The sequence below is a fragment of the Lontra canadensis genome, unplaced genomic scaffold (assembly GCF_010015895.1).
Source record: "Lontra canadensis isolate GAN:19392208 unplaced genomic scaffold, GSC_riverotter_1.0 scaffold81, whole genome shotgun sequence".
Taxonomy (NCBI): Eukaryota; Metazoa; Chordata; class Mammalia; order Carnivora; family Mustelidae; genus Lontra; species Lontra canadensis.
The window spans coordinates 8833659-8848351 of record NW_022631075.1 but is presented as its reverse complement, the minus strand read 5'-3'; the positions used below and the strand labels follow the sequence as shown (position 1 = coordinate 8848351).

Below are 14693 nucleotides of genomic sequence, written 5' to 3'. Positions count from 1 at the left end.
GGAGATGTGTTATACATATACAATGGTATCTTATTTAGCCATTAACAAGAATATAATCTTGCCATTTGCAATGACATGGATGGAGCTAGAGAGCATAAAACTTAGCAAAATAAGTCAGCCAGAGAAAGACAAATACCATATGATTTTACTCATATGTGGAATTTAAAAAACAAAACAAAATGAAAAACAAGCAAAGGGAAAGAAATATATAGAGAGGCAAACCAAGAAACAGACACTTAGCTATTGGAAACAAACTGATGGTTACCAGAGGGGAGGTGGGTGGGAGTGGGATGGGTAAAGTAGGCAGTGGGGATTAGGGGGGGGGGTTGGGTAAAATAGGTGATGGGGATTAAGGAGTGCACTTGTTTTGATGAGCATTGAGTGATATATGGAATTGTTGAATCAGCACATTGTACTGAGACTAATATAACACTGCATATTAACTACTGAACTTAAAAAAAGTCCATTCAAGAGATAAACAAAGGAGGAAGTAAAGAAGTCTATAAATCTTACCACTAAGAGATATAACTATTAAAAGTTTTGGGAACATTTTCCCTGATATCCCTATATTTATCGAGCACTTCTTATATGCCAGGAACTCCTCTAAGAACTTTATGTATATTATCTTACCAATTTCTTACAATAGCCCTCTGTGGTCCATACCATTATTATGCTTATTTTACAATAAAGAAACCAAAGCTTAGAGAAGATAACTTGTCTTGGTTATATAATTAGTAAATTTCGGGACTAAAATGCAAGCTGAGGTATGACTGATGACTAAATTCAGGCATTTTTTTTCTTCACTATATTAATTCTCCTAACACCTCCAACTTGATCACACCCACTTTGTCTTCTTCCAGGTACTAGAATGTGACCTTCCTGTAGTTTGGATTTATTTTTCCAGACAGCTACCTCAGTGGTTCCTATTAGGATAACTTTATACCACCCAATCTGCTTGCTCAGTCTTAGACTATATAACAACTTAAAATTCTCCAATTTATTTTATTTTATTTTGATCTTTATTTTGATTTCCCAAGTTAGTCCTGTGTCTTTTTTTCCCCTAAAAAGTAGATGCCAAGCATTTTCACCACTTACAAAATTTGTTACTAGGATATTTGCCTTTAACTTACATATTTATAACTTTTCATTTCGTCTGATTTTAGCTTCTCTGGCCTTCTGTGCATCTTACCAGAATGATTTCATCTGAAAAAGATTTAACTGGTTATTTAGAAACCATCCCCTTTTTGTCTTTAGACTTCTGTTTCTTTCAAACATGGCATCGGTTTCCATAAGAGAGGTGTGTCCTCTACATATAATGGTAGCCTTTCCTTGCTTCTCTCTTACTTCAGTTTCTTCCCTTACCTATCCATTGCTATGTACTATATTCTTTGATTTCATCAATACATCTGCTATTTCATTTCTCTGCAAGAGTTTGAGAAGAAAATCATACAGCAAACCTTCTTGTTTTGATCCAGACATATTTCACAGCATTTGACATTTAAAAAATTTCAGAGAAATTCTAATACTTGTCAATCAAATATTGCCTATCCCTTTTTTGCTCTTTCTAGTGCTTTGAGAAGTCTGAATTCTGCCAGTTTCAGCACCTTCTGCAACCAGATTCCTTGTGTCACCTTGACCACCATTTCCCCTTCCTCCCAGGTGCCCCTGAAAACAGCAGCCTTCAAAGATTTGTTGAAAATTCTCTCCTCCAATGTTGTGTTGAACTCAGCAGTGAGGCTGGCAGAGCTGAGGGTATTTCTCTTTTCCAACAACTGGATCCTGCCATTCACTTCTGGAGTTATCATGTTAGCTCTTCTATTAGCTGTCTCTTTCTCCTTTGAGTGGTACCTCAACATAAGACCATGTCCCTGGCCTTCTCTCTGCTCTAAAAATAATTTTGAAAAGAACCCCATGATCCAAATTTCTCATTTTACACTGTCAGTCTGTCCATTTTATCCATTAAGGCTACCACCAGATAATATTCTTCTCTCTTACTCACCCATTCTCAAATTTTCATAGGTCTTATCTTTAGTTTTTAGTTTTCTCTTCCTCACTTACCTCCTTGACTCTGTATATAAATTTTCTTATTCTTTGATATTTGTTATTTTGCTTTTGTTTTTTCTTTCTGTACTCTCCATTAAACACATCTTTGTTTTTGAATTTGTGCTTAACTTTATAAAGCAATTGGCTTAGCTCTTTCCTTGCAATATTTTGTAGATCATTCTTGTCACATCCTGAAAGTGTCATAAAAGTTCCGAGAACTTATTCTGAGGAAATAGTAATTCATATGCATGATGATGTATGTACATAAAAGGCTTTGGCACAATAATATTAAAATTGTGAAAAACTGGGTATAACCAAAATTTCTATCAATAAGAGACTAAATAAATTTTGGTACACCTTATAATGAAATACTAAAAATGCATTTGAAATGACAACGTAGAGTTATATTTACAGACATTTAAAGATTCTATAATATTTATTGAGTGAAAAGGCAGGTTAAAAAGTATAAATATACTATGATATGTATGGTATATTTGTTAAACAGTAGTGATTCTTGTTAAGCAAATTTGAATGTAAATATTGGCTTCATCATCTCATCCTTTATTTTTATGGCTGAGTATATACCATCGTATATACATATCACATCTTTTTTTATCCATCCAACTATTGATGGACATTTGGGTGGCTTCCATATCTTGGCTACTGTAAATAATAATGCAGTAAACATAGGGGTGCATATATCTCTTTGAATTAGTGTTTTTGTTTTCTTTGAGTAAATACCCAGTAGTGGAATTATTGGGTCATATGGTATTTTTATTTTTAATATTTTGAAGAACTTTCATATTGTTTTCCACAGTGGCCATACAAATTTACTTTCCCACCAATAGGGCACAAGGATTCCTTTTTCTCCACATCCTTACCGACACTTGTTATTTCTTATCTTTTTTTGATTTTATCCATTCTGATATGTGTCAAGCAATATCTTATTGTGATTTGCAATTTCCTGATGAAGAGCAATGTTGAGTATCTTTTCATGTGTCTGTCAGTCATTTGTATGTCTTCTTTGGAAATATATCATTCAGGTCCGCTGCCCATTTTAAATTGGATTATTTGTTTTTTTTTTGTGTGTGTTCCTGAATATTCTTTAAATATGTCTTTTAAATATGTTCAAGAAACATGAATTAGTTGAAGATACATACGCTATCAAGTGATGAAAATTCTGTGTCACATATAAGTAAAACTTCATTCTTCAAGTATTCAATAAGCATCGTAATATCCTACATTGTAAGAGGCATAGTATTGAACACAGTGAGCTGAATACATAGCTGAAAAAGATACAGTACCTGTATTTTAGTCTGGTGGGGGGTATAAGACATATGTCCATAGGTAGAATGTGATCAGTATCACAGAGCCAACTAAACTAATAGTTCTAAGACTTCAGAGAAGAGACTGATCTCATCTGACTGAAGGATTCATGAAGGGGATACCATTTGAACAACATCTTGAAGGGCAAGTGGGGAGTGACATTTTATTTTTTTTTTTGAGAACTAGGATTAGTACAATTGGATAGGAGAGGAAAAAATGACTAGAATGTTGAATTATAGAATGTCTGGCCTTGAAGGGTCATTTGAGATAATTTAATTTGTCCCCTTCATTTTATAGGTGAAGAAACAGGTAACTTGTTCAAAGTAATCAAGCCAGTTTGTAGTAGTTTGGCATTATAGCTTTAGATGTTAGGTAAAATATATTTCAGTTTTTTTGATAGGCAGTGGAAAACACTGGGGATTTTTGATCAGCAGGGTGGTAACAGTAGATACAATAATACTAGTTCACGCATATTACATGTTTATCATGCACCAAGCCGGGGGCTAACTTTTATGTGATATTTAATTTATTCCACTCTAGGAGATAGGTACCATTATTAGCCATATTTGAAAGATGAATGAAATAATGCTTTTATGTTAAGTGAATCCCCCAAGCTCACAGAGCTCATAAACAGTAGAGCTGAGATTTGAACCCAATAGTCTAGCTCCAAAGTCTAAGCCCTGAACGACTATACTAAACTACAGTCAAAATGATGCATTAGGAAGTGGCAGTAGGTCAGAGGATGAATAGGAATTGGAGAAAGAATAGAGATAGGAAGACCAGTTAGGAGATGACTGTAGTAATTCAGGGAAGAAGTGACTAGGCCCAAATTATAGTTGGGAGTTACTGAAGTGGAAGAAAAAAAGAGACCCAAGAAGTATTTTAAAAGAAGACGTGATAGATTGGATGAACTGTTGGGAAAGAGGAAAAAAAGTGATTAGGAAGCTCTCTGAGTCAAGAGTGTGAGACGATTTCCAAAGGAAAGGAGTGTAAGTTTAAAAACTACATCGATAGAGGTATAATAGCTACAGAAAGAAAAATAACAGCTTTGCTTTAACAGCTATGAGCAATCAGAATTTAAAGCATCCAGTTCTGAGACTTGAGATTGATAAGCTGAAGCATATTTAAAAAAGGATGGCTGGGGGTGCCTGGTTGTCTCAGTCATTAAGTGTCTGCCTCCTCCTCCTCCTCCTCCTTCTTATTCTTTTTCGATTTGGATGGCACATTTTATTACAGAGTGATAAGGGTAAAATATTAGAAGTTTTAAAATAAACTTTTGCTTTTTTGATTGGCTAAAGATGCTCAGGTTATGATCCCAAGGTCCTGGGATCCAGGCCCACATCGGGCTCCCTGCTCAGCTACCACAGCTCGTGTTCCCTCTCTGACTGTATCTCTCTCTGTCAAATAAATCATTTTTAAAGATTTTATTTATTTGACAGACAGAGATCACAAGTAGGCAGAGAGGCAGGCAGAGAGGGGAGGTGGAAGCAGGCTCCCCGCTTAGCAGAGAGTCTGATGTGGGGCTCGATCCCAGAACTCTGGGATCAGGACCGGAGCCGAAGACAGAGGCTTTAGCCCACTGAGCCACCCAGGCACCCTGTCAAATAAATCTTAAAAAAAAAAAAAAAGATAACTAGGCCCCAGGCTTAGCCAGCGTCCAGCAGGGTAGGGCCAAGTTTGGACCCAGAGTAGAGCCAGCTGGGTGGGCGCCAAGTCTGTGCCCACCTTCCCCACACCCCTGCTACTGTGGCCCAGAGCACACTGTCCTAGCACTTCCACTAGGTGGACATTGATGAGTTTGATGAGAACAAATTCGTGGACAAGCAGGAAGAGGCGGTGGCAGCAGCAGACACTGAGCCAGGCCCGGACCTTAGCAAGGTGGATGGCATTCTGTAGTAAGGGGACATGCTTCCGGCATTTCATGCAGCCTTACGTAACTCTCCCATCAGCACTAAGAATCAAGCCATGAAGGAACGAGCCTAGCTTGTGGTGCTGAAAGTGCTTACAAACTCTAAGAGCAGTGCAATTCTGCAGGCTGTGCACTCACTGGACAGAAATGACATTGACTTGCTAATGAGGTACAATTTATAAATGGTTTGAGAAACCCATAGAAAACAGCAGCGTGGTATTACTCCAGTTGCATAAAAAGGCATTAGCAGTAGGAGCACTAGGCTCCATTATGATTTTTTTAAAGATTTTCTTTATTTATTTGACAGATGGAGATCACAAGTAGGCAGAGAAGCAGGCAGAGAGAGAGGAGGAAGCAGGCTCCCTGCTGAGCAGAGAGCCCGATGCGGGGCTCGATTCCAGGACCCTGGGACCATGACCCGGGCTGAAGGCAGAGGCTTTATCCCACTGAGCCACCCAGGTGCTCCTCCATTATGAGTTCTTAAAGCAAGAATGACTGTTTTAAAAAAATAAAAAGACTCATGTTACCTTGAGAAGAATTTTGGATGTATAGACTGATGAAGAATTGATTGACAAAGGACCATCTTCCTAGGAACTCCCAACTAAACCATTTCAGGGCATTCATCCACTAAAGTTTATTTTATTTTCAAGGTGGAGGGAGAACTTGTCTGTTTCCTAAATCCTTTGCAGGATCTGCTAATCTATGCCTTTGTCCACAAGTAACACAGAACTGAGGTGGTAACTGTCTACTGGAGTGGCTGGCCAGCGTTGGTCAGTTATACCTGTGTGCTCTGCCCATTTCAAATGGGGTAGGGATGATTTGGGTGGGTACAGAGCCAAAAGCTGTGGTAAAAGGGAGAGTTTATCTTTTGAAGTAAATCTTCAAGGGTTTTTACAGACATCCTGTCTTCCCAGAGAAGACAGGCTTTCTTGGATTCATTATAAATTGCCTGCTACATCATAAAGCTCTTGGCTTATTATTTAAAAAAAAAAGATGACTAGGATGGTGAAAGGACTTGATGGCTACCAGTCATAGGAATAGTTGAAGAAGAGAAGGCGCAGGGATGGTCATGATAACTGTCCTTAGACATCTGAAAGACTGTCATACAGAAGTGAAAAACAGATTGCATTTTTTGTAAGGTATCATGAAGCAGAAGCAGGGATGATTGGTAGAAGAAATCAGGAGAGATTTTGGGCACAATATAAGGAAGAAATATACAGAAGTGGGAACTCTGCTGATAGAGAAAGTTACAGTGAAAGATGTTGGTGGAATGAATGCCTTTGGAAATGTTGCTAGTTTGGCTCTGGGTCTGGAATGGTCCAAGTATCACCTAATAAAAACTTGTTGAGAGTGCTAGAAAGAAGTTTCAATAGAAAGGTGGCTAAACAAGGTGAGTTTTAAGGGTTCTTCCATCAGTGAGATTCTTTGGATTTGTGGTTGGAGAAAGTTTGAGAACTTAAAACTGTAACAGCTGTTTTTTCTCAAGAATGATGAACTAAAGATTCGAGTGGAATCATGGACAAGTCTCTGGAAAGACAGTTAATATATTACATATGTATAGTCCTGAAATTGAAAAGAGATAACTCAAGAAGATGCTTTCCAGTGACTGAAAGTGTGCTCAGAAAAGAATGGTGCTACTCTAGATTCAGTCTCTGAGTTGGTCAAAGTCATTTCTAGAGGATGACAAAATGAGTTGAATCTTTTGGATATTATTTTTGGGGGTGCCTCTGTGCTGCTCATAGAAACAAGGAACTGAAACTGTTCAGTGACTCATAACATCCAAAGGTAGAAAGAGATGCAAATATATCCAATTGGTACAAAACCATGTTATTTCCAACAGTATGCAAATTTAGGACTAGAGCAAGTGGTCTGGGAATAACACTTCTGCCTTTTCCCCATCCCTCCTCAGACTGGGCCAACTCTTCACATTTGAATCAGGGGAGTGTTTGCACACATATTTTGATTTGCCTCTTTTCTTACCCTTAAGTTGATTATTCCATACCTTCTTCTACCTCAGAAAATGGTCAGAATCATAATGATCTTCTCTGTAGGAGTATTTTGCTGCTTGGTTTATGGACTCCTCTGGAGCAAAGATGATAAATAGGCTTTCTATTTGGGGCCAATTCTGCTCAGATAGTAATGGCTGCATAGGGCACTGCCAAGAGAAGTGGTTTGAGGCCTTATCTGAACCAGCAGGAAAGAAGGCCATGATCAGTTAATGATGTCTACTCTGTAGGTATGGGATGGGAGAGTGACAGCATGCACACCTCAAAAACGTACTATCCTTGTAGTAGAGGAGAGAGTTATAGATTACTGCCAAAACCTATTATTATTTGTACCTTGCTAGGTCAAAGAGTTAAAATCCATGACTATTAATACTTAATCTTCATGTATTTTCTGGCCATCAGCTTCAGATATAAGATGAGCCTTGATTCTGGCCACAGTATCATTTCCTGACTCTCATTAAAGATGAGTCCTGGCCCTTACCACAGATTGAGTCCTATTCTGGCCACAGTTGGCACCTAAACTCTAGACAGCTATTACACAATGATCATTATCAGATGGGTTAAGGCAAACTCATTCTCACCACTAGAGACACAGTTCAAGTCCTGTGCTTTACTAGAAGTGGGTCAGTAGCTGTGCTTTTTGTCTGTGAAGGACAGTGCATTATTGATATAGCACGATGCCTGTCAGTGTTTCTTTTCCAATTATCCAACTGCAAAGACCACAAATGCTTTATTGCCATGGGAGACAGTATTTTAAAAAAATGGGAAGAAAAAATGAAACTCAAGTGAAAGAAATAATTTCCTGTGACTGTGAAAACATAAAGCAAATGCCTGAACATGATTTTAAATGGGTCTGTGAATGTGGCTGATGGAGGGAAGCTTTCTTGGAAAGGATGTGTACTGTGAGTGCTGCTGGGTACAGAGCACATTAGGGGCCAAGGAAGCCAGGAACCATGTACTGGAAATCAGTTTCTATTAAATTAATAGACTTCATACAGCTACCAATTTTGGTCTGGATAAATGGGTTTTTAGAATAATAATTTCTTAAAAGTCATGAAGTGACTTGATAAAGATAGTAATAAAACTGTCAGAGTCTCTACGTTGGCTGAAGTTGGGTTGTAATAGGGGATTTAAAAAATATCTAAATCTTTCAGAATGTGGGGAGAGGGGAATGGAGGAATTAGAGCTCCATTTGATTCCTGTACTGGGGCAGGGGAGGTCGAGGCTTTGGAATGTATGGGAACAGCTCTGTCCAATAGAATTTTCTGTAATGATGGAAATGTTCTATATCTGCATTGTCTAATACAGTAGCCACTGACAACCTATGGCTGTTGAGCACTTGAAATGTGGATAGTGTGACAGAGGAACTTAACTTTAAATCTTATTTAATTGTAATTAATTTAAAATTGAATTGCCATAGGTGTCTAGTGGCTACCATATTGGACAGCATAGCATAGAATTTAGGTCAGTTTCCAGATCTAAGAGCAACAAAAGTATAAGAAAAACAGAAAAACCAGGGGCGCCTGGGTGGCTCAGTGGGTTAAAGCCTCTGCCTTCGGCTCAGGTCATGATCCCAGGGTCCTGGGATCAAGCCCTGCATCGGGCCCTCTGCTCAGCGGGGAGCCTGCTTCCTCTCTCTCTGCCTGCCTCTCTGCCTACTTGTGATTTCTGTCTGTCAAATAAATAAATAAATAAAAACTTAAAAGAAAAACAGAAAAACCAGAAAATCCATATGTCTAAGCTCAGTTTATACCTCTATTGAGAAGAATAGGCTTTTGTTAACTTTAGATAGACCCTTCACGTTGATCTTATATGAGATCATGCCAGTATTTGTGGAGTCTGTGTCTCTGTGGTCAATCTAAGGATATGGAAAGTTCAAACATATTGTCCTTGACTAATGGGTATTAATGAATTTTATGAAAATAACATATCTTGTTTGAAGCAGAGAAATGAATATTTCACAAAAGAAATGTAAATAACATTTTGATTAGAGAATTAACTAATGTTTCTTCTGTGCTGCAGATATAACAACCAGACTGCCGTCTTTATGTGGGACATTTATAATTTAGTCAAAGCTCAAAAACTTAATATCTATTCCAATAACATATTTTTGGTGACTTAGACTACAGAATGAAACAGGAAAAAATGATATACCATAAACCAAATGAATGTCTTTAGGTATAGTTTGGATAATGAAGCAGATCTTAGACTTGATTAGCTTCCATTTATCCTACTGTTCTTTTAATTATTTTAATTTTGAGGTATAGCTCTTGAATTTGCAACTCGTTTCCTATGTGCTACCTTTATGCTTTTTAATTTTCCCCACTCTATCATAGTGCATTCATTGAAATATTACCTTTATGCTTTTTAATTTCCCCCATGCTATCATAGTGTATTCAAATAACTTGAAGAGGTCTACTGTAGCTGGTGCATTGATTATAATGGTGTATGGTAAAAGATAATAGCAGGGCAAGATTATGGGCTTTGAAAGCCATGTTGAACTATTCAGGCTTTATCCTAGGAGCAGTGGGAGTGACATGAGGTTTTTAAAAATGAAATGCGGCATGGGGAATGAACTAGAGAGCAGGGGATGTGAAACCTTGATCATTTGGAAGGTTAGTGCAATAGTTAAGGTGAAAGACGATGATGATGACCTAAGGTGATGATTGCAGTATAGATGGAAAAAAGTAGACAGATTAAAGAAATAGTTAAGAATTAGCATTACTAGAACTTTGTGAGTAATCAGATGAAGAAGGATTAGACTGTACTCCCTGTGGGTAGCCTCTTCTTTTGCCCTATTCTTTTCCTGAGATAAGACTCATTACTCTGTCATTTATCCCACAAATAAATCTACTTCCCCTAATGGGAAATGTACATTTTGCTGACATTTCATGGGGGAATGTGAGACCTGGTTACATTGTATACCACAGAGTGAAATTTAATCTGATTCCTCAAGTCTCTTTCCTATTTAACTCTCCTCAGGTCTTTCACCTCTTTCTTACTCTACTCTTCCTCTCTCCTCAGTTCCTCTGCTCTCTTGCTTCCTCTTACATTCTATTTTACTTCTATCCCCTTTCTGTTGTCTTTTTAAATTTTTAATTTAATTTAATTTATTATTATTATTTTTTTCTATTTATTTTTTACTTTTTAAATTTTTTATGGTTCTTTAAAAATTTTTTAAATTTCTTTTCAGCGTAACAGTATTCATTGTTTTTGCACCACACCCAGTGCTCCATGCAATCCGTGCCCTCTCTAATACCCACCACCTGGTTCCCCCAACCTCCCACCCCCTGCCCCTTCAAAACCCTCAGATTGTTTTTCAGAGTCCATAGTCTCTCATGGTTATTATTATTATTTTAAGTAGGCCCCTGCCCCAGGTGGGACTTGAACTCATGACCCTGAGATTAAAGTCACATGCTCTACCAACTGAGCCAGCCGGCTACCCCTGTCTCCTTTCTTATAGAGAGTAACTTTTTTCTGAGCTTCTTCCGTTTATATACTTGTGTAGCAACTCAGGTTTCCATTTTGTTTGGGATCTTCATCTTTAGAAGGCAGGGGACATTACTTATGATAATCAATATTGCTGCTTTTTTCTTTTGCCTTTAAGCTCCAATATGGCTAGATACTGCCATTACTGATCCTGTATTTAAAATTTTGATAATGTGTTCATTGTGTGTTTTGTATAATTTTTTACTTAAAAATTGTTGCATTAAAATATTATTTGTATTGATTCTGAGTCTTTTGCTACCTCCTTACATTTTGCATCCAAGGGCAGTGCCTCACTTGTCCTGGCCTTTGATAATCCTTAGGGATTTTAGAAATACATTTTAATGTGCTTTATACAAGTATAATTTTCCTGAAATACAGGCTTTCTTGAGCTACTCAGCCTGACCTTTTTTATATTAGCTTCTTACTGCCTGTCAGAAGGTGGTGTTAGAGGAAAAGTTAAGAATTGATTTTACTCCAGAATACATGAAGTAAATAGTTGGTCATAAACAAGTCAGGTTGTGGTTAAGTGGTAAATGTGTGGAACAGCATTAGATGTTTTAGAGGGCAGCAAGATGGGCCAGGGCAAGAGATAGCTGGACTGAAAACTAAGCCAAAATGTCTGGGAGATCCCATCTCAGTAACAAATTCAGCTCCATGTTCAGAAAAATCTAGTACAGGCAACAGGAAACAGTTTAGGTAGATGGCCAGCATCAGGAGATCCATCAAGGGTACAATTTTCCTGGAACAGAGGAAAATAGCACCGCAGGGTTTAGAAGCAGAAAGAATGCACAAGCACAAGATATTTGGTGAGGTGGAAGCCTGGTGGCATCTGAATCGGGTGGCTTTAAAACTAGAAGGGGAAATGAAAGTTGAGGATAATCAACATTTTTTGCTCTGCGTGGTTGGAGCAGGGATAAGGAACATGTTGGTCCCAAGCTTGTGGCTCATTCTGCAAATGGCTTAAGTCATAAGAAGTGGCACAACGAGAGAGGAGAAGAACCAGGCAAGACACTAGTGTTAATTAAGAATGGGAGCATACGTATAATGCCTTCTCTATACTATATATGCCTAGAAACAGGAACTTTTAAATAGCAATTCTTTGTTGATGATGATGATAAAGTGATTTAAATGTAATATTACTTAGAGAAAATCATCCAGAATACTGCTTTTCTTTTATCACTAGAAAAAGGGTTTTCTTCCAAAGTTTGACTCAATTAATGTCTTACCTCCCCCAATGTGCCAGAACCACAAATTCTGCAGGGTGTTAGTTATGCATTAAATTCACATTCTGACATACATGATGGCTAACTCATTTTTACTTTTATATTGCCTTCTTATTGATATTTTGCCAAATTCACATATGCACAGGAAGAAAGTTGATATTTTTTCTCTGTTAGCATGAGATGCTTTATTGCTGAATTCAATGGCACCACATTAATTCAAAGGGAGACAGGCCAATGAGACTGGAAATCAAGCCCTTCAATTCCAAATTTCCACATTTATTGCATTTGAGGATGCCAAGGCATAATGATAAAACATTCCAGCAGGCAGAATGCATGGTTTTAAACCTATTTACTCTGCTGTAGCTGAATGTTGCTGCATATGATAAATGTTGTGAATAAGTATGTTTCAAGGCCAAAGAGATCTATGAGAAATCTCATTGTTCTAAGAATCACAAAATCATTTCAGAAATTGAACAATAGTACAGCAGCTTAATAGCAAATTTGAATCTTACGTCTCCAACATGTCAATAGTCCTTTAAAAATATCCTGTGCGTGGTTTGTGCACAACAGCGAGTATTCCTCTGCTTTGGACCTTCCAGGAACTGAAACGTAAATTCTCCCAAGAAGGGAATTGACTCACTACTTGGTTAGCAACCAACTGTTTAAGGCTGTCATGGTGGATGAACTCGGGAAGTCAGGTTTTGTTGGTGCAAAAGAGTCAATTTGATGGAACAGCGGACTCATCATACAGTTCAAAATTAGGGAATTCACTTCTGGCTTTTAGAACCTGAATCCTTTATGTAAACCAGTTACATTTATCACCTTAAAAGCATTTGTCCCTTTTCCAAAAAGGCTTAAAAACTCAACCAAACTCTAATAAAATTAGTGCCAAGATATTCATGTTTTGTATTTGTACATCGGCCCTGTGTTTTGAATTTTCTGGAACGAGATCTTTTTAAAAAACTCTCCTCTTAGACCCCTTAACTACTGACACTCCCAAAATACTCCAACATTTTCTCATGCAAATCATATCTCCTTTACAACTTTTTACATTCTGAGGCAGCACAAAAATCTTTTGTAAGACAGCGTGAGACAAAACTGGTATCAGCTTTGTTTACCATAACCGGGATTTTCAGTTTCAGTACATATAAGGAAATCATTTTTTTGAGCTTCTTTACGTGAGGGGGCTGCAGAGAGAATGTAGCCCCAAACTTACTTGGTCTGTCCAGACCTAGCTGTGACCAAAGCAGATTCACATGTAAGTATGCTTTTGGGAAGGGGTAAAATAGAAGGGAAAAATAAAGCACTTGGGAAAAGAAATGGCCTTTTCTGTGTGCTTTAATGAAGAAATTTGATGCATATTCCTCACATGACTTATTTCAACCTGAATTTAAATCCCCTGGGCCTCATCAGCTCTTGATTGCTAAAGTATCTCATAGCTGCTGGTATGGTTTGCACAAATCCTAACTGAACTGCTAACATACCCTGAAATTGCAGCAGGATTAATTTTTTCACAGTTTGAGTGATTTTTATCAGATTAATTACCACCTCCTGTAGTCCAATCCCCATTCTCTGCCAACCCATCTCAAGAAAGTATATCTATTTCTGGAGCTGTGAGAAATCTAACTGTCAAGATGCATTTAACTGAATGATTTTTTTTTTTTTTTTGACAAAACTAGGTTCTTGAAACAATCCTTGCCGGGCTGGTGGCTGAAAATTGAGATGCTACATTTAAATAGATAGAGTGCTTTCAAGCAAACAGCAAAGTGCTTTTATTTGGATTTCAGGTTTATTACTATAAATAGTTGGCTGCATTTTTAATGGGCATTATATCTGATTTAACCCACCACCAGGACTTCCTGTAGGTTTACTAGTTTTTTCCTTTTCTCTCCAGATGTGCCCCTTGTTTCTCTCTTAAAGTGTCAAAACCCTTTTGAATATATTTGGAAACTTCCCTGATTATATAATAATATTTTAAATATTTTATTCACTTATTTGACAGAGAGCAAGGGAGGAGTGGAGGGGAGAGGAGGGTTAAGGGGAAGGAATCTCAAGCAGACTCAGTGCTGAGCTTAGAACTCTATGTGGAGCTCGATCTGGTGACCCTGAGATCATGAGCTGAGCCAAAACCAAAAATCCAGTGCTTAACTGACTGAGCCACCCAGGCACCGCATTATACCATAATATTTTAACCAGCCCCTATTGTGAATAACAGAGCCAGGTGTAGGAACCATTATAGGGTGCACCAATAATAAATAAATAAACAAATAAATTGGGGAGAAAGGATTCCTTGGAGTAGAATGCCAACTGATATATGTGGAGGGAGTAGTAGAGTTGGGAAATCATCACATTTTTAAAATAATATTTTTATTTTTTAAATTTCTTTTTCAGTGTACCAGAATTCCTTGTTTATGCACCACACCCAGTGCTACATGCAATATGTGCCCTCCATAATACCCACCACCAGGTTGACCCAACTTCCTACCCCCCGCCCCTTCAAAACCCTCAGATTGTTTATCAGAGTCCATAGTGTCTCATGATTCATCTCCCCCTCCAATTTCCCTCAACTCCCTTCTCCTCTCCATGTTATCCATGTCCTCCATGTTATTTGTTATGCTCCACAAATAAGTGAAACCATATGATAATTGACTCTCTCTGCTTGCCTTATTTCACTCAGCATAATCTCTTTCAGTCCCG

At 37.8% G+C, this 14693-nt stretch overlaps 1 pseudogene; it reads left to right on the top strand.

The window, feature by feature from the left end:
* The first annotated feature begins 752 nt into the window (after nt 1-752).
* Nucleotides 753-5545, top strand: LOC116882150 (annotated as a pseudogene).
* The last annotated feature ends 9148 nt before the right edge of the window (nt 5546-14693 follow it).